At 36.6% G+C, this 17,067-nt stretch overlaps 1 pseudogene across 1 annotated transcript; it reads left to right on the top strand.

The window, feature by feature from the left end:
• The first annotated feature begins 3,870 nt into the window (after positions 1–3,870).
• LOC143633778 (uncharacterized protein At4g06598-like) lies at positions 3,871–9,842 on the top strand (annotated as a pseudogene). Its single transcript, XR_013153730.1, has 5 exons — positions 3,871–3,906; positions 4,851–5,576; positions 5,786–5,861; positions 5,973–6,099; positions 9,259–9,842. The product of XR_013153730.1 is annotated as an uncharacterized protein At4g06598-like (transcript).
• The last annotated feature ends 7,225 nt before the right edge of the window (positions 9,843–17,067 follow it).

The raw sequence follows: 17,067 nt of genomic DNA, 5'->3' as shown, positions 1-17,067 counted from the left end.
ACAAATGGCAATTAATGACGACGTTGTTATGGTGATCGAAATAACAAGATGCCCCGATGTTTGGGTTCATTACGATTTGTGTCTAATGACCGACTCACATGAGATGGCACGTTGCAAATATTGCTCGAAGTTTCTTAAAGCAGGGTCCAACTCGACATTACGAAAACATACGAATAAGTATTGTCGAGAGAAAAGAAGTTTGGATGCTAAAAAAAAGGAAGTGGGAGAATCGTCCGGCTCTACAACCCAAAAATAAGTATTCCCGAATTAAAACGACGGACTTTGTTTTTTAAGTTTTAGTTGTTATGTTTAGTATCGTTTATGTTTTAATAATGTTTGTAATAGTTATTGTTTAAATAAATAAAATGTTCGTCGTTATTAAAAAAGTAACAAAAAATTAATCATGAGTAACAAAAGTAATTATAATTAAACAAATCAAAACTAAATATTAGTTGAACAAGTTACAAATAATTTTACTAAACTAAATATTTTATTTCTCAAGTTGTAAGTCGTTATAACTTCATCAAGTAATTCGAACAATTTTTCGGCGGTATGTGGGAACAGGAAGTTTTCAAAAGCGATGGTGCGTTTCATCAATTGCCATGTCACCGGATCAACCCAATGAGCGGTGACACATATGTATGATTCGGGCAACCCGTGTGGTGCCGATCAAACATCGGTAGTTAAACTAACCATGACTTCTAAAGAATGAAAAGACTCGATTAACTCTTTTTTAGCACACTCCCACAACCTGATACAATGACGTCTTAAGGTAGTACGACTTACATGTGTGTATCGCGGTTGTATAGTTTCTCGAATCAACGACGTCAAATCCGGGTCATCAAAGTGGTTAAACGGCAAACCTCGTTGAATAACGAACTTTGCCATTCTATCTTGAACTTGAGTCGTGTTGTAACGAAATTGTGTCTTAAAAGCCGGTTCCACCGGCTATATTACCGTTGGAACCGGTTCCAACGGCTAGTTTGACCTGTGTTTGACTTTTCAAAAAAAACCCGCCGGAACCGGTTTTTTCGGGTAGGAACCGAACCGGTTACAATTAGGAACCGGGTAGGAACCGAGTTGGAACCGATGGGGACATACAAATAGGAGAACCGGATACGATTTTCAGGTACAAAATACCCAAACCGGGTATTAGGCCAACCGGGTAGGAACTGAAACCGGTTCCGGTTCGGTTCCACCAGTTAGGTTTCGGAACCGGTTTTTTTGTGCACGTCTATATGCCCGCATAGAGAGGCAACAAGAGGCCACCGGCCCACCACTACCTAAGGTATACAAACAAAGCCCAACAACAGTTTGTCAACCACCTTTTCCGCTCCCCTCCCAACAATGCCGCATCACCACGAACCCTGCAAAACACCGTTATGACCCATCTAATTACAAATTTATCCCCAAATCAAGAACTACAAAAAACTGAAATCTAATTAGAAAAAAAAGTAGTGCATTACCCCATATAAAAGCAAACAAAAAGCTAAAATAATGAAACCTTACGCCACCGACATATAAATGGCCAATGGTCGACATTTGCTACCCTCCGACATCGTCGTCGCCTAGGGTTCCAAAATTGAATTGGAATCCGGCAATAGTAACAATGACGAAATGGAACCCGACACCACGACCATCGCCGCAAACAACCGGATGTCACCGGTGGCCGATGATTTGAGGGTGAAATAGAGAGAAAAGGTGATCATAATGAGATGGTAATTCAGCGGTGGTATAGAGAAATTGGAGACTGAGGTCCAATCAGATGAACGTACAACAAAAGAAACTAAGAATACATAATAGAAGCTGTGAATAAGTTGCAAATTAATATATATATATATATATATATATATATATATATAATATAATATAAACGAAGATCCAAAAATCCTAGGTGTCGCGATGTGGTAGCTCCCCCTTTTTTAGAGTCACCAGATTTGCTTGTTTTTTAAATGGAGGCTTCTCATGCATTTGACCCGAATTCATGGGTATGGGTCTTATCAAACCCAGATATTCCTTAAACGGGTTATAACATCTCATTAAATTAAAAACTCTCCTCACCAAATTATTGATGTAAAGATCCTATAATATAGGATATACTAAAAATTAATATCTTATTTATTTTAAAAAATATATATATATATATATATATATATATATATATATATATTATCAAACCAATTTTATAGTAAAAAGATAAACGGATTTTGGGTTTCATCAAACCATAAGTATATTATTAACTTAAGTATTGTTTATAATTAAAAAACCAATTTTATAGTAAAAAGATAAACGGGTCTTGGGTCTCATCAAACCATAAGTATATTATTAACTTAAATATTATTTAATTAAAAAACCAATTTTATAGTAAAATAAATAAACGGGTTTGGGTCTCATCAAAACCATATAGCTTTTAAATCGGGTTATAACATATCATTTATTTGTGAAACAATTTATCACCAAACTATAATTATATTATTAACTTTCATACAATAAAAAAAATATAAACTCAAAAAATAAATAAATATTAGAACAAATAATATAAAACAACCCCCGTAATACGGGGGAAAAAACTAGTATATATATATATATATATATATAAATTTTTTTAATCATTTTATTTCTATAGGAATAATACAATTATACGGTGGTCATTATCTGAGGATTCCAACTTCAAACGACCTAACTCGCATATACGATGTACACGACAGCAAACATTCTTTTCCCGCCATGATAGGGAGTATGGATTGCATGCATTCGTTGTGGGGTAACCGTACAACCGCATGGCGAGATCAATACACTCATAGTGACCATGGAGTACCAACGGTTAGTCTTCAAGCTGTTTGTTCACACAACCTTTGGATTTGGTCGGCCTCTTTGGCTCTGTCGGATCCAACAACGACATAAATGTTCTCAACGCGTCGCCCGTGTTAGAGTATTACATCAGCCGTTGCATACCGGTCTTACCGTTTTATGCCAACGATACCTACTATTGTCACGAATACTATTTGATAAATGGAATATATCCGGAGTACTCGATCACCGTCAAAACGTTTCAAGACCTGATCGAAGAAAGAATAGATTATTTTAAGAAAAAACAATAGTCCGAGCGAAAATATATTGAGAGGTGATTTGGGGTTCTAAAAAACGCTGACATTATATGAAAAACCATATCGTGTATGATCGATGACAAAAATGAGTGATGTCATGTATCCATGTATCATATTGCATAATGTGATTTTAGAAAACAAGGGCAAAGCAATATACCAACACTATATACCAGGGAACGTTCCAGAACAATTCCTTGAACCATTCGAACAACAACGAACATAAACAATCACGAGTTCACATCAAATGAAATACATAACCAACTTAAGGCGGATTTGGTTCAACACATTTATGAAGACGAGGACGAAGACGAATACGAGGACGAGTATTTTTATATGTACTTTTTTGTGTGTTTTTAGTTTTATATCCTTTTATTTAGTTGATTTAATAAACTTTTATAAATTAATAGGTTTTTATTTGTTTAGTTTAATTATATAAAATAATAAAAAAATAATGACGTGACAAAGAAGATGCTATAACATAATTACACATACAAAGTAAAAATTTATCATTTACTGACTAAACAATACATGAATAGATCGCCAATTGATAACAAATTCATTACACATAGATTAAGCTTTTGTTTTTTAATATTTGATCCTTTGAAACTGAAAAGGCAATCCACGTCAGCAGCGAAGAAGGAAAGGATTCGAAAGAGAAAAGAAAAACTAATAATAATAATAATAATAATAATAATAATAATAATGGATCATCAGCAAGAACCCTAACTTGGATCCGATCAAAATTGTCATTACATCCATCCAATACTAATCAAATCACTGCTGCTTCTTATCATTAATCGTTAACAAGGTAATCAAACCCAACCCTTTTTATTATTATTATTATTATTAATCTTCTTCAATTAGTTCCTTTCAAACTTGTTTCTTTCGTTCATCATTCCATTCGGATAATAAACTATTAGTTAATTCTTACATGATTATTAAGTTCATTGTTTGATTATCAACAAGTTTAATCATGCTGCTTTCGAGTATCTGTTTGGATTATCAGAACTCGTTAGGCACTAGTCCGCCGGTAGTGATTAATCGGATTGGAGTTGTATGTGTAATTTCTTCAAATTGTATATATTACACTCACACACACAAAAAAAAAAACACAAAATTTTTATATAAATAATTTTAAATACTTCAAAGATTTTGACCAACTTTGACTGGTACGGATTTTAGGGTTGGATTAGGGAAATTGAATTGGTAGCCCTCTGGTTTCTGATTAATCGGCACCCAGTTGTGATTTTTACGACACCGATGAATATGAACACGTTTGAATGAGTTTCAGTAAGCTGCTCTAGAATATGTGTTGGATTATTAATATGATTTGTTATCTGAAGTTCGGATTATTGCACTTTCAATTGTATGATTATCGCCTTATCGGGTTGTATAACTTGCTAGGCGCTAGTCCGGTCGGTTTATAGGGATTAATCTGATTGGAATTTTATATGTAGTTTTTTTAAACTATACACACACCACACAAAAAGTTTTATATATACTTTTTTTCAGAATAAGCATAATTTTTCAAATACTTCAAAGATTTTGACTGGTATCAGTTTTAGGGTCCGATTAGGTGAAATCGACTTGGTATCCCTCTGATTTCCGACTAACAGCATCTAATTGCGATTTTTATTATGCTGATGTATATGAACAAGTTTGATATGAATTTCACTAAGCTGCTCTTGAGTACGCGTTGTGTTCTTAATGTGATTTGTGCAGTATGTAATTTGTATTTGCTAGGTTTAGTGATTCAGACATGGCAAACACCAGAGGACCTGCAGCAACAAGAAACATGACGTGCAATACACGAAACTCGTTACTCCCGCCTAAATGTCCGTTTTCAAGCGTACCTCCATCATATACCGATTACATGTCTGCATCTGCAACTGCACAAAAGAGAACAGTTAAAACCAGAGATAGCAATCGTTCACATCATCATCGCGCATCATCCGAAAGCCTTGTGTTAGAAGATCAGCCTGATTGGCTAGACGAGCTTCTTAGTGAACCGGAAACGCCTGTACAAAGAGGTCACTGACGCTCATCGAGTGACTCGTTTACTTATCTGGAAGCAGCAAATGCAGCCAGTACAGAATATGGTGTGAAACATGAACATCAAATGAGAAACTTGAGTTCTAATCCTTCATGGGGATCTCAAGATTTTCTGTATAAAGATGCGCGAAATAGGTCATATTTTGCAGACTCGAATGTTGTGATTAAGAACAGAACTCGGGGGTGGGACTCGCATAAAGATGTTAATTTAGGTCTTCAAAGATCGGTTTCTTTGGGTGCTACGCAAAAGATTAATGGAGTTGGTTCAACTGCTAGTGAAAAGCAAGATGCAGTTGAATTGGGAGCACGAGATTCAAGTGAAGCCTGCACTCAAGATGCATATATTATTGCTGAAAGAATGGTATTTTTTAATAATAAGAACTTTGCATCAGAAGCAGATATAACACGTGCCAAGCAGTAAGTTATAAAATTCAAACGTGTTTTAGGGTTTGGTATCATTATGTAAATCAGTATAACTAACCTGTCAAACTGATAGTCGAAAGATTCTTATATGAATTGATAAGTTTATAGTAAAAAAGTAAAAGTTCTGTAGCATTATACCGATTTATAAGCATTTTAAACATTTAAAGCAATTATTAACTAAATCTAAGAGGTGTCTAATACAGGCAATTTGCTCAACGTTCACGGGTGCGGAAACTACAGTATATAGCTGAGCTAGAGAGGAATGTACATGCTTTACAGGTAATTTTGAACTTGCCACGTAGGTGTGTTCATCTAGAAAAAAACCAGACAATAATGGAAGCATGAACCGGACCGATTTAAATTTGATGTTACATGTTTATGTGATTGCAGTCGGAAGGTTTTCAGGTTTCAGCTCAAATGGAGTTTTTGAACCAGCAAAGTCTTTTATTGGGAATGGAGAACAAAGCACTTAAACAGAGATTGGAGAATTTGGCTCAAGAACAACTGATCAAGCGTTGTAAGTTTCTATTATACGTATAAGTTAATTTTTTAGGTTTGTTCTCTGCTACTTATGCATGTTGCTGATAGTCGACATCTAGATTTCAAAGTATAGTATAAGTTAAAGATAGTATTGTTAAACAAGGATAAATGATAACTTAATTATGCTGATGTGACAAAGTTGCTTTGTTTACTAGGAAAAATATGATAAACAAGCCCTGACTAAACTTTGTTGATGAACATGCTAATGATAAATAATTGAAAATACAAATACAAGAAATAGTATGATACTATGATATATGCTATGTGTATAAATACCGTGTTTATTGACAAAAGTTCCCTAGGTCATATTGACATATTGCATAAATAGGTAGGGGTGTTAAATAGGTTGTGTTTGCTGGAATTGAAGCAGTAACAATTGATTGGTGATATGGGAACGTATGTGAATGAACAAAAATTATACAGAATGGAAGTAATTGAATAACTAATTGGATAAATTTACAGCAAATACACAACCGTATATATAGTTACAGAATCGTTGCATTACAAACGACGCGACTGTTCTGAAGCGGTGTTAAACAATAACCGCTATGTAACCCTAATTAATACATACGTTCTATATTCTAATATTACAATATACCCCCTGCTAGTTAATAATAATTACATCTATATCTATACTATATATAAAGCAAATAGCAAGAACCTCTTAAAATTTAAGAGGTACAAAACTATTTGCTCTATGTACAACATGCATTGCATATTTTGAGAATTCTAGGGTAAAATGGTCTTTACATCACCATCAATTTTATGTAAGCTTTAATTTACAAAAATAAATACCACCTTGGTCCCTCAAGTTTATACACTTTTTGTAAATATAAAGAAAAGTTACACATTTAACCCTTATTTTAAACTAACTACCCCCACGATCTATTAACGGACATAACTTTTTAACAACCCAATATTTTTATAAAAAAATTACATCATAAAAACGAGCATTTTATTTTCTTTAATTTGAGTATGGTATTGATATACTTTAAAAAAAATTAATCAACATGCTACGTGATTACATGTTAAGACGGTAAAGAGTCGAACGGACTCGGGTCATGGGTCAAACCGTATTAGTGTCAGAACAAGTTGATACATAAAATGGTTAATTTGGTTCGAGTAGGGTAAGTACAGGTTTAGGTCGAAAGGGGCATTTTAGAACAGGTTTCGGTTAGAACGTTGTTGGGTCGTAACGGGATTCAGGTCAAAACCAATTGGTTTAAAAAATGAGTTTTTTATATTGCTGCTTTCAGTTTTTGATGTTTGCCAAAGGTTACATGCATTAAGGCATCAATTACGTGTATGACATTGTTCACACGCACCGGGGTCGGTAAACGTGTGTCCTCACATGTACAGAAGCGATGTGACGCACTTACTGGCACGGGTTACGGGTCCGTTGTTGCGTTCTGCTTCATTTGCCCGCACGAACTGAAAATTAAAACCAAACCGACCAAAACAAAACAAAAAATCGAACCGAAATAAAGAAAACTGACTAAACAGCACAAAAAACCGAAATAAACAAAACTGACAAAATCGAAACAAAAAAATAAAAAACGAAAAAGTCGATCAAAACGAAACAAAAATACTGAAAAAAAAAAGAAATCATAATGAAACCAACCAAAACGAAAGAAGAAAATGGAAACCGAATATAAACGAAACCGACTAAACGAAACAAAAAAAACGAGACGAATTTTTTCGGGTTTTTTTGTTTTGGTTTAGTTACACGTTACGTGCGTACCAGCGCTCGACTAAACATTTTTCTGCTTATTTTCACCCTTTCTTTTTTATCTTGGACCAATGCTAACTAATTTCAAATTTTTCATTCTTTTAGTTTTGATTGACTCTGACTTATTAAACATTTTCTTTAACGCATAATACCTTAAGGGGTTATATTTGGCAGGCTTATCTTAAACTGAACAAATAATTTTTTTTTATTAATTTTATCGTATCAAATGAATCTTTATAAGTTTACTTACCAAAACTATTATGTGAAATATGTATGAGAAATGACGAAGTTGGAGAATCACATCACGCATAATCAGTCGTATAAAGCTTACTGGAATAACTTCAGAAAACGGATGAAATAAACGTAGAAAAGCCAGAAGAAATAAACATCGGTTGTCGTACTATATGATATATCGCAAGAGGATTGATAAACTAACAAAAAACATGTATCGCGTTGTAAGTTATCGACGCCGCAGCATCGCGCGGGTATTCTACTAGTTAGTTTTAAGAATACTAATTTATATCTTAAGTATTTAATGTGATTAATACTTCAGTGTTGACGGGTTGAACCCGGCTTGAACTTAAAATTTTAAGTGAATTCTGAAGCGTATCATACACAAACTCGAATACGATCCGTTTAACAGTTTTTCTTTTTTCCTTTTTTTTGTGCGTAATAATACTTAAAATACAAATGCAGATAAAATGAAAATTTAGGTTGAAGATTTTAAAATCCGATGCTCATTTCTCTTTTATCTTTCGGTTATTTTTGGCACAAAATACTCGATTGCTTTATGTTATTACATAAAGCACTTTTTTTTAATTATAAAATTGATGAGTTAAATGAGCCAATCTGTGATCTGCAATGTCAACCCAAACACGACCTTTTTAGCTAAATGTGCTTGCGGGTTTGACTCAAATACGATTAGACTAAACCGAAACCCATGAATTCTGTATCATTTATTGTGTTTTATGTTTATCATGGTTGAGGTCCATATGGTTTGACGCAAATAACCATATTAGTCTAAAAGTTTAAATTGGTATTGTTGGTCGAATAGTTTGATTTTTGTATCAATTAGAGTCAAGTCTATTAACCCTGTAATCCCATCTATAATTTCCGTTAATAAAAACACATTCAATAGTTCCAGGGTATTTTGGTCATTTAATAAAAAGATAACAGAAAATTTGGATGGGGTTGGTGGACTGGATGGAAATTAATACGAAAATCAACCTACTGAACTAAGAAAATCAATTTAAACTCTTGGAACAAAATGGTTATTTGGGTCAAAACCACAGACTAAAACCATATACTCTTGTTAGTTTATGCCATTCAAAATAGAAAATATTGTTATTTTATCAGTGCAAGTATAATTATTCACATATGAAAAAACTAAACCAGTTATTTTCACAGTGGAGCATGAAGTTTTAGAGCGAGAAATTGGGAGACTGCGAGCCTTATACCAACAACAACCACCACCGCAGCAGCAGCCGCCGCCACAAAGTCATCGGCGAGCAGCCAGTCACGATAGACTTGATTTCCAATTTGCAAACCTTACTTTAAAAAGCAAAGACTCCACCTCTGTCCCAGACTTTGTTTCTAGCCAACCGCGTACCTAAAAGCAAATATTACAAACGAGTTTTGTTTTTCATATTAAGTAGCGCGGATTGCCCTTTTGGGTTCAGTTCGTGGTTTGTGTGGGTTTATTTTTATAAACATAACTTGCATCTTACTTGCACCTGGTAGTTGTTTTGCGGAAAACTGTCATGTTTTCCGGTTTGGGAACTAACCGGAGGTGGAAACTTTGGGAAAATGAGAAAACTTTTTAATTTTCCTTTGGTTTCTTGGTGTTTGATCAATAGTTGTTAGACTTGTTTACTCATGTCTAAATGATGAAATCTCATTGTAATAAGACTGATAATGGTTAATGAAGTTAATCTTGCTTGTTCAATGATTGATGACAGCCTTGTATAAATTGGTATTGATGTGTTTTAAGTAATAAGTTGTATTAGCAGAGTTATGTTTAATATTTTTGTATGCTAAATTATATTATAATGTTTTAATTGTTTTTCAAATGCAAATAGGCATCATGAACCTTTTTTAATTAAGGTATTAGTAAACTAAATCTGTAATATTATAAGAAAAATTAATAGGTTTAGCTGTTTTGTTGATAAAAAAAGGTTGGCTAGAAGAAATTGATTATGAAGGTGTGCGTGGTGTAGTTCGGTATGGTTTTGGGCTAAAACCGATTAGAAAACCAAACTTTTAGTTTTTAATTTTTTAAAATAGTTTGTTTCGGATTTTTTGGTTTTCGGGTTTTGATTTTTGAGATTGGTTTGGTTTTGGATGCGCTTTTTTTGGTTTTGCTAATCAGGCAAAAAAATTTTGGACAAAAAAAAAAACATTACCCAAGATATTGAAATTAGGCCTAGTATATTTTTCCTTTAAGCTAACTATTAATAGAATATTAAATATTTTGATCTAAAATATTAAAAGCTAATGAAAGAAGTAGCCCTGTATGAGTGCATGGCCCTGCATGCCTTGAATAGGTCTTGTCGGCACGGAAAATAAGTGGTTAAATGCACCCCACGTGCAGGAGGCGACTTTGATTTTATTGTGGGGATCCCTCAACCCTGCGATTCGCAGGTGGAACTTGGGAGTGGTCTGTCTGAGACGATTGTGGTAGATGTCGCTCTCCTTGAGCGCATCATCGCCATTCCTATTGCTACTGTCAAGAGTATCCCGCCCGCGTGTCGCATGGCTTTTGCCCAGGCATTGTCAGGGGGGCTCCGTAAAGTGGTGGATGCCCCGGGGTCTATTGAGGCTTGGGTTAAACTTTTGTTGTTGCCTCGCTGCACGTTACGTGTTGTCAAACCGGCTACTAGGCAGGAACGAAGGTTCGGTAACAGGAAATCGCTTCAATGTGGCTCCATTATGTGGGTTTTGGCTGTTTGGAAAGATGGGGCGGATTTAGAAGAGTTGGTGCTACCGCTCCTTGAACTTCCTGTGATGTGGGATCGCCAACATAAAGAAGAGGGAGGGGCAATATCAAGCAGTGCCTCCGGAAGGTAGCGGATGGCCATTACACAGCGGCGATCAAAGTCATGTGTTCATCCGGGGTCGCGCCTGCTGGGAGGGATACATTGAAAGCATTGATAGATAAACATCCTGTGGTGGACCACCCGACCATGCCCTTCGTCGTGCCATCGGAACCATCCTTGCAGGTGGACGGTGATTGTGTGCTGGAATGTATTAAAACCTTCCCGAAATGTACATCTTGTGGGATGGATGGTTTGCGGGCCCAACATATTTTAGACGCTTTCTGTGGCCAGGGGTCTCCAACCGCCTCCGGACTCTTAAAGGCCATCACTGATGTTGTCAACTTGTGGCTTGGGGGGCTTTGTCCTAAAGTTCTAGGGGAGTTCATTGCTTCGGCAACGTTGACCCCCTGTTGAAGCCTGACAATGGAATTAGACCCATCGCAGTGGAGGCTATTTGGAGAAGATTGGTGTCGAAAGTCGCTATGCGTAAGATAGGGAAAAACGTGGCTGCTTATCTAGGGGATTTCCAATTCGGGGTTGGGATTCCTAATGGGGCAGAAGCGGTATTGCATAGTGCTAACAGATTTTTGAGCACGTTTCATTCTGACGGGTCCCTGACTATGCTTACTGTTGATTTTTCTAACGCCTTCAACGAGGTGGATCGGACGACGCTTCTTAGGGAAGTTAGCTGCATATGTCCATCCATCTTCCCATGGGTCCAGTTTTTATATGCCCTACCTGCCCGTTTATATGTGGGGGATACTCATATTGGGGCTTTTACTGGGAGCAAGGGGACCCCCTTGGCCCTCTTCTTTTTGCGTTGGTCCTTCATCCACTCATCCTTAGGGTGCAGGGGACATGTTCATTGCCCTTCCATGCTTGGTATTTAGACTATGGCACTATAATTGGTAAGGCTGCGGAGGTTGCTAGAGCGTTGGGCATTATTCGCTCAGAGGGGACGTCTCTAGGGCTTAGGCTTAATATTCAAAAAACAGAGATTTTTTGGCCGTCATGTGATGATTCGAAGAAAGTGTCGGGTTTATTCCCTGGCGAGATTAGCAGGCCTAAGACGGGAGTTAAACTCCTGGAGGGAGCAGTTAGTCGGGATGCAAGGTTTATTCGGTCTTCGGCAACTAAAAGAGCTATGAGGGCGGTTGAACATATGAAACGCCTGCCGGACCTGAGACCCCCCCAAAGTGAGCTCCTTTTGTTGCGCTCGTGCATGGGGGTTGCTAAGTTAGTGTTTGGGCTCCAGACCTGTCAACCTGAACATGTCAAAGAGGTTGTGTCCATCTTTGATGCGGGCATGCGGGGGCAATTGAAGATATTGTTGTGTGTGGAGGACCGCATTTTGGGGACCTCCAGCGGAGGTTGGCTTCCTTCCCTATGTGTTACGGAAGCTTAGAAAATTTCTCGGCTGAGGATGTCTCCGCATATGCCTTTGTGGCTTCCAGGTCCCAGTCGTGGAAATTGCAGGACCACATCCTGCGAAACGCTAGTGTTATGGGGATAGATCCTGACTACTCTTTTGCACTTGGTAATATTGGAACAACTCTCCTGGACCTTGATCTAGGTGGTTTTACTGATAAGGAAACCGCCCCCTAGAAAACTCAACAAACCTTGGCGAATGCTCTTCATGGTAAACACGTACATGATTTGGAGGAGCGATTCGTTATGACCCCGAGACAAAAGACAGTTTTAGTTGTCTCAAAGGGGCTCATGTAACATCCCCAAAAATTTCAATCCAAAAATGACATGTTAGTAAAATTAAAGCGTTTTTAAAATAAAAATCCTGATTTATTGACCCATCGCGATACGCGATGGGCATAGCCAAAGAGGCCATCGCGATACACGATGGTCCTTGATGACACATTAACACGTGTCACCCGGAGGTGACACGAGGCATACATCGCGACACGTGGCAGGACACGTGTCAACACGTGCCAGAACGTGTCTTAGAAAATGACACGTGTCCGCCACGTGGCATAGGGTATGTATGAAAGTGACACGTGTCCGCCACGTGACGACACGTGTCCGCCACGTAGCGACACGTGGCACTCTCTGAGTAACACATGTCATCGCGATACGCGATGACCAAAAAGAAAGGTTCCATCGCGTATCGCGATGGGACCCGTATCATCCTATAAATAGGAAGGTCATGACACCTTCATTTTCACACCAAAATTCCACTCTCTCTCTAGAAACTTTCTCTCTCAACCTCGATTTCCGTGCCACCGACCCGACAATTATCACCTCGTAATTTGTACCATATACCGACGACACCTTAAAGTTTGTACCGATAATCCCGACGACCGGCGCACCTCGTTTTGCGTGCCAACCTCGTAACGCGTGACGACCTCATAAACCGTGCCGACCCGAGACGACCCGACATTCTGCCTCGAAGTACGTGCACGACCCGGCGACCCCCGAACGTTTCCTTGAGTTGCGTGCCGAGGAGTTGTTTATTAAGATTCTCAATATACGTGCTAGCGTCGAAGTGCTGCCCGAGAATCTAGAAAATAATAAGCCAAGCAAGGTAGGTGTTCTGCCCAAATTTAAAAGTATTATTTAAAGGCTTAGACCCTAGTCAGGGGTATAGCCTAGACATTGATCGAATAAAAGATAATAATAAAGATTTCTTTATAATTAAGAAATATAAAATTATAAAAACAACGTTTATAATAAAAATATAGTTTCTTCATGATTAAGAAGCCTAAGATTTTATATACAAATGACATAGTTGAAATGTTTAAGAAAAGTAAAAGTTTATATACAAAGGTTATAGTCAAATAGTGTTTTCTTTATTATTAAGAAACATAAGACTTAAAAAACAAATGTTATAGATAAATGACGTTTCTTCTTGAAGAATAAACATATCATAGACGTTTCTTCTTGAAAAAGAAATATAGAACATGGTTAGAAAATAAAGAGAAAAAATTTGTATCAAAAATATTTCATTCGAACAAAAGATCAATCAAGGTTTAAGTTATCAAAACCAGACTAAAGGTCTGTAGCCGGATTAAGAGACGATCCGGGTATTTACATAAACCTATTTTATTATAGGTCAATCATTCATTCAATCCATCAATCATTCATTCATTTACAAAGGTTTCAAACGAGATCACCACATCATTCAGAACAGACAGTCACATGTGAATACGTTAAACCTTTTTTAGTCATGATAAACGGGTTGTTTATCTTAACAAAGACAGTCAAATAAAGATTTACTGGGTTACGTGATCCCTATTAAAATACAAGATAGAAAATAAAAGCAACTCAGACCTAGTACACATGTGTCTGGATCCAAACATAATTAATATAGTATATCAGTCAAGGCTACGTGGCCGCAGACTAGAGGTCATAATAAAAGTTCTCCAAAGGGTGTCAGTTCCCGGAGAACCGTAATTGTGTGTGTATGGTAGTGGCACAATCCCAGAAATAATAGACGTTTCTGCTGAGAATGTTTCATGAAAACTATCTTGTCAGTCAAAGAAAGATCAATAAAATGTTATTAGAGTCAACGCTTCACCAGCATATCGCTGACTATTTCCCCCCCATGATTACAGGAAATAAAAGTTAGCACAGGTAGCAAGGAATTATAGCCATCCAAGAAGATAGATGCTCGCAAGGTAGAGATGACTCAGTTTTTATATATTAAAATATTGTAAACAATATTTAAACATGAGTTGTAAAAAAACGAGATTTATAAATCAAACACTCGGATATTTATTATCCGAGAAACTTTTCAATTAAATTAATATTTATTATAAATAAAGGTTTCAAAATACAAATTAATATTTTATTATAAATTAATCAAAGACTTCCGCTAAACTCTGATATGTTTTCAAAACAGGTATCAACTGTTGGTCACACGCCTAGGCCCTAAGTTGGGGTGTGACAGCTCATGCCCAGGATTTTTTGACTGTTGTGCCCATTGAAGTTCTTGGGCAATATATGTCGGCAGTTGAATACTGTGGCATCCTTAAATACCGGCTTATGATTCATCTTTTCCCTCTAGATGAATCATGCCCCATTTGTAAAAAAGCTTGTTTGGATAGATTTGGTGAGCATGCCCTCCATTGTAAGGAACTGCCAGGATTCAAATATCGCCATGACTGGGTTAGATATGTCTTATCGGATGTGCTTAGGCGTGCCGGGATCTCAGCGAAGAAATAGGCACATATTAACTTTTTGACTGATCCGCAAGAGGGAAGATCTACCATGCATCCTGCGGACGTTCTTGTGTTTGGCTGGGCAGGGGGTAAAGCATGCGTGTTTGTTGACCTCACTGGGGTGTCCCCGTTGGTGGGGCTGAGGGATAGTGGCTTCGTATCGGGACAGGCGGTTTTAAGAACGAAATCTAGGAAGGTTGCTAAGCATGAGGCAGCGTGTTTGGAGAATCAGTACGTGTTCATTCCATTTGCCTTCGACACATTTGGAACCCTAGCTCCCGAGGCGGTTCGCTTCTTGGAGCGGGTGCAGAAGGTGGTCCACAGTGACTCGCAGAGCCCGATGAAACAAGGATTTATATATAGAAGAATAGGCTTTGCGATTCAAAAGGGGATAGCGGCGCAACTTGTTGCTCTCTTACCCATTATTCAGATGTAGCTCGGTTTGTGTTATAAAAAATAATTTTTTCTTAAAAAAAACTTTTATTCCAAAAATAAAATAAAACTGAAAGATACACTCAAATATTATTAGTTATTAACCGTGTATAGAAACCAAACATATTAGTTTACCATATGTTAAAACTAAACAAATAGTCATCGATAGGTTCAATTATTATGGTTTATTGGTTACTTTGGTTTGGTTCGGGTTTTTTTGTTCATATAAAACATAGAACCGAACCAAAACCAATATTTTGTTTTTGCTAAAGTTCAAAACTAAACCGCCGGTTTCTAATTCGGTTTGGTTTTTTCAGATCAGTTTTTCCGGTTTTTCGATTCCCGTTTGTTTTTTTCTGGTTACGTGCACACCCCTAATGAATACTTTATTTAACAATTTCAGCTAAATAATAGATTAATCTAAACACGTTTATACACACAAAATAAAACTTACTTTTTTTATAATTTAGTTTTATTTTTTTTTACTTTGGCAACCATTTAACTTTGAGATATTGGATTTTAATAATTCAAACTTTGTCCCATTTGTTGGGGTTAAGTCAAACTTTAAAATGCTACCACAACAGTCCCAGATTTCTACCTATTGACCGTCAATGAGTTTTTCAACAACGTGGTTATATTCCGTTAGTTTTTTATGATGTGGATGATAATGTGGCAAAAATAGTGGCACAGACTGCTTATGTGGTAAAAATTTGTTTACAAATAAAAATTAAAACTTTTTAACCAAAATAAATGAACCAATCCACTTTTTTTAACAAAAATAAACAAACCGAACTACTTCTTTAACAACAGGCAATTGCTCTTGTAAAAAAATCGTCTCATCAAATAGATTTTAGAGTCCGTCAACAACTTTAGTTAGTAATATATGAAACTATCCCTAAAATAAATGTACGGAAAATCAGTGACGGATCTAGCATAGATATAGGGGCCAACTTTGTTGACGAAATACATATTTAGTAAAAAAAAAAAGAATCTTTTTCGTTTTATTTATAGCCTACCCTAAACAAACTTTTTTTACTCATAATCTCTCTTAAGTTTTCTTCTGAATCTGTCAGAGAAAATTAAAATGTGGTGATCTAATTGGATTTCGATAGTAAACTTCAATTCCCATGTGATGGTCTCAAGATATGTTGTATTAAGATTTGCTGATTTGGTAACCATCCATGTGCACACCTTCCACATTAATATAATACCAACACCTTTTCTTTTTCTACATTTTCACTTTCTGATTGATTTATGATTATTTCAATTAATAATTTTAATCTCGTTTAGACCGAATTAATAACCAATAAAGTTGCTGGTGATGCTTAGGTTGATTATATTCGAATGGAAATAAGACTTAACATTGTTGCGGGTTAGTAAGTGACTTAACATTGTTGCGGGTTAGTAAGTTGAAGTACATACTCGTTCAAAAACTATTTGTTGATTGGATGCATCAACGAGTCATCAAGATTCAAGAGAGTGCGTCCCCTTTGTAGGGGGGCCGGAGGCAAAGGATAGGGGTTAAAACTTGCCATTACTCGTAACTAATTATTTGATTATCAATGGTGATCACCCGT

Source organism: Bidens hawaiensis, unplaced genomic scaffold (genome assembly GCF_021521415.1).
Source record: "Bidens hawaiensis isolate Kalapana, Puna unplaced genomic scaffold, B.hawaiensis_p1.1 tig00006906_1, whole genome shotgun sequence".
NCBI lineage: Eukaryota > Viridiplantae > Streptophyta > Magnoliopsida > Asterales > Asteraceae > Bidens > Bidens hawaiensis.
This window is presented reverse-complemented; position numbering and strand designations above follow the sequence as displayed.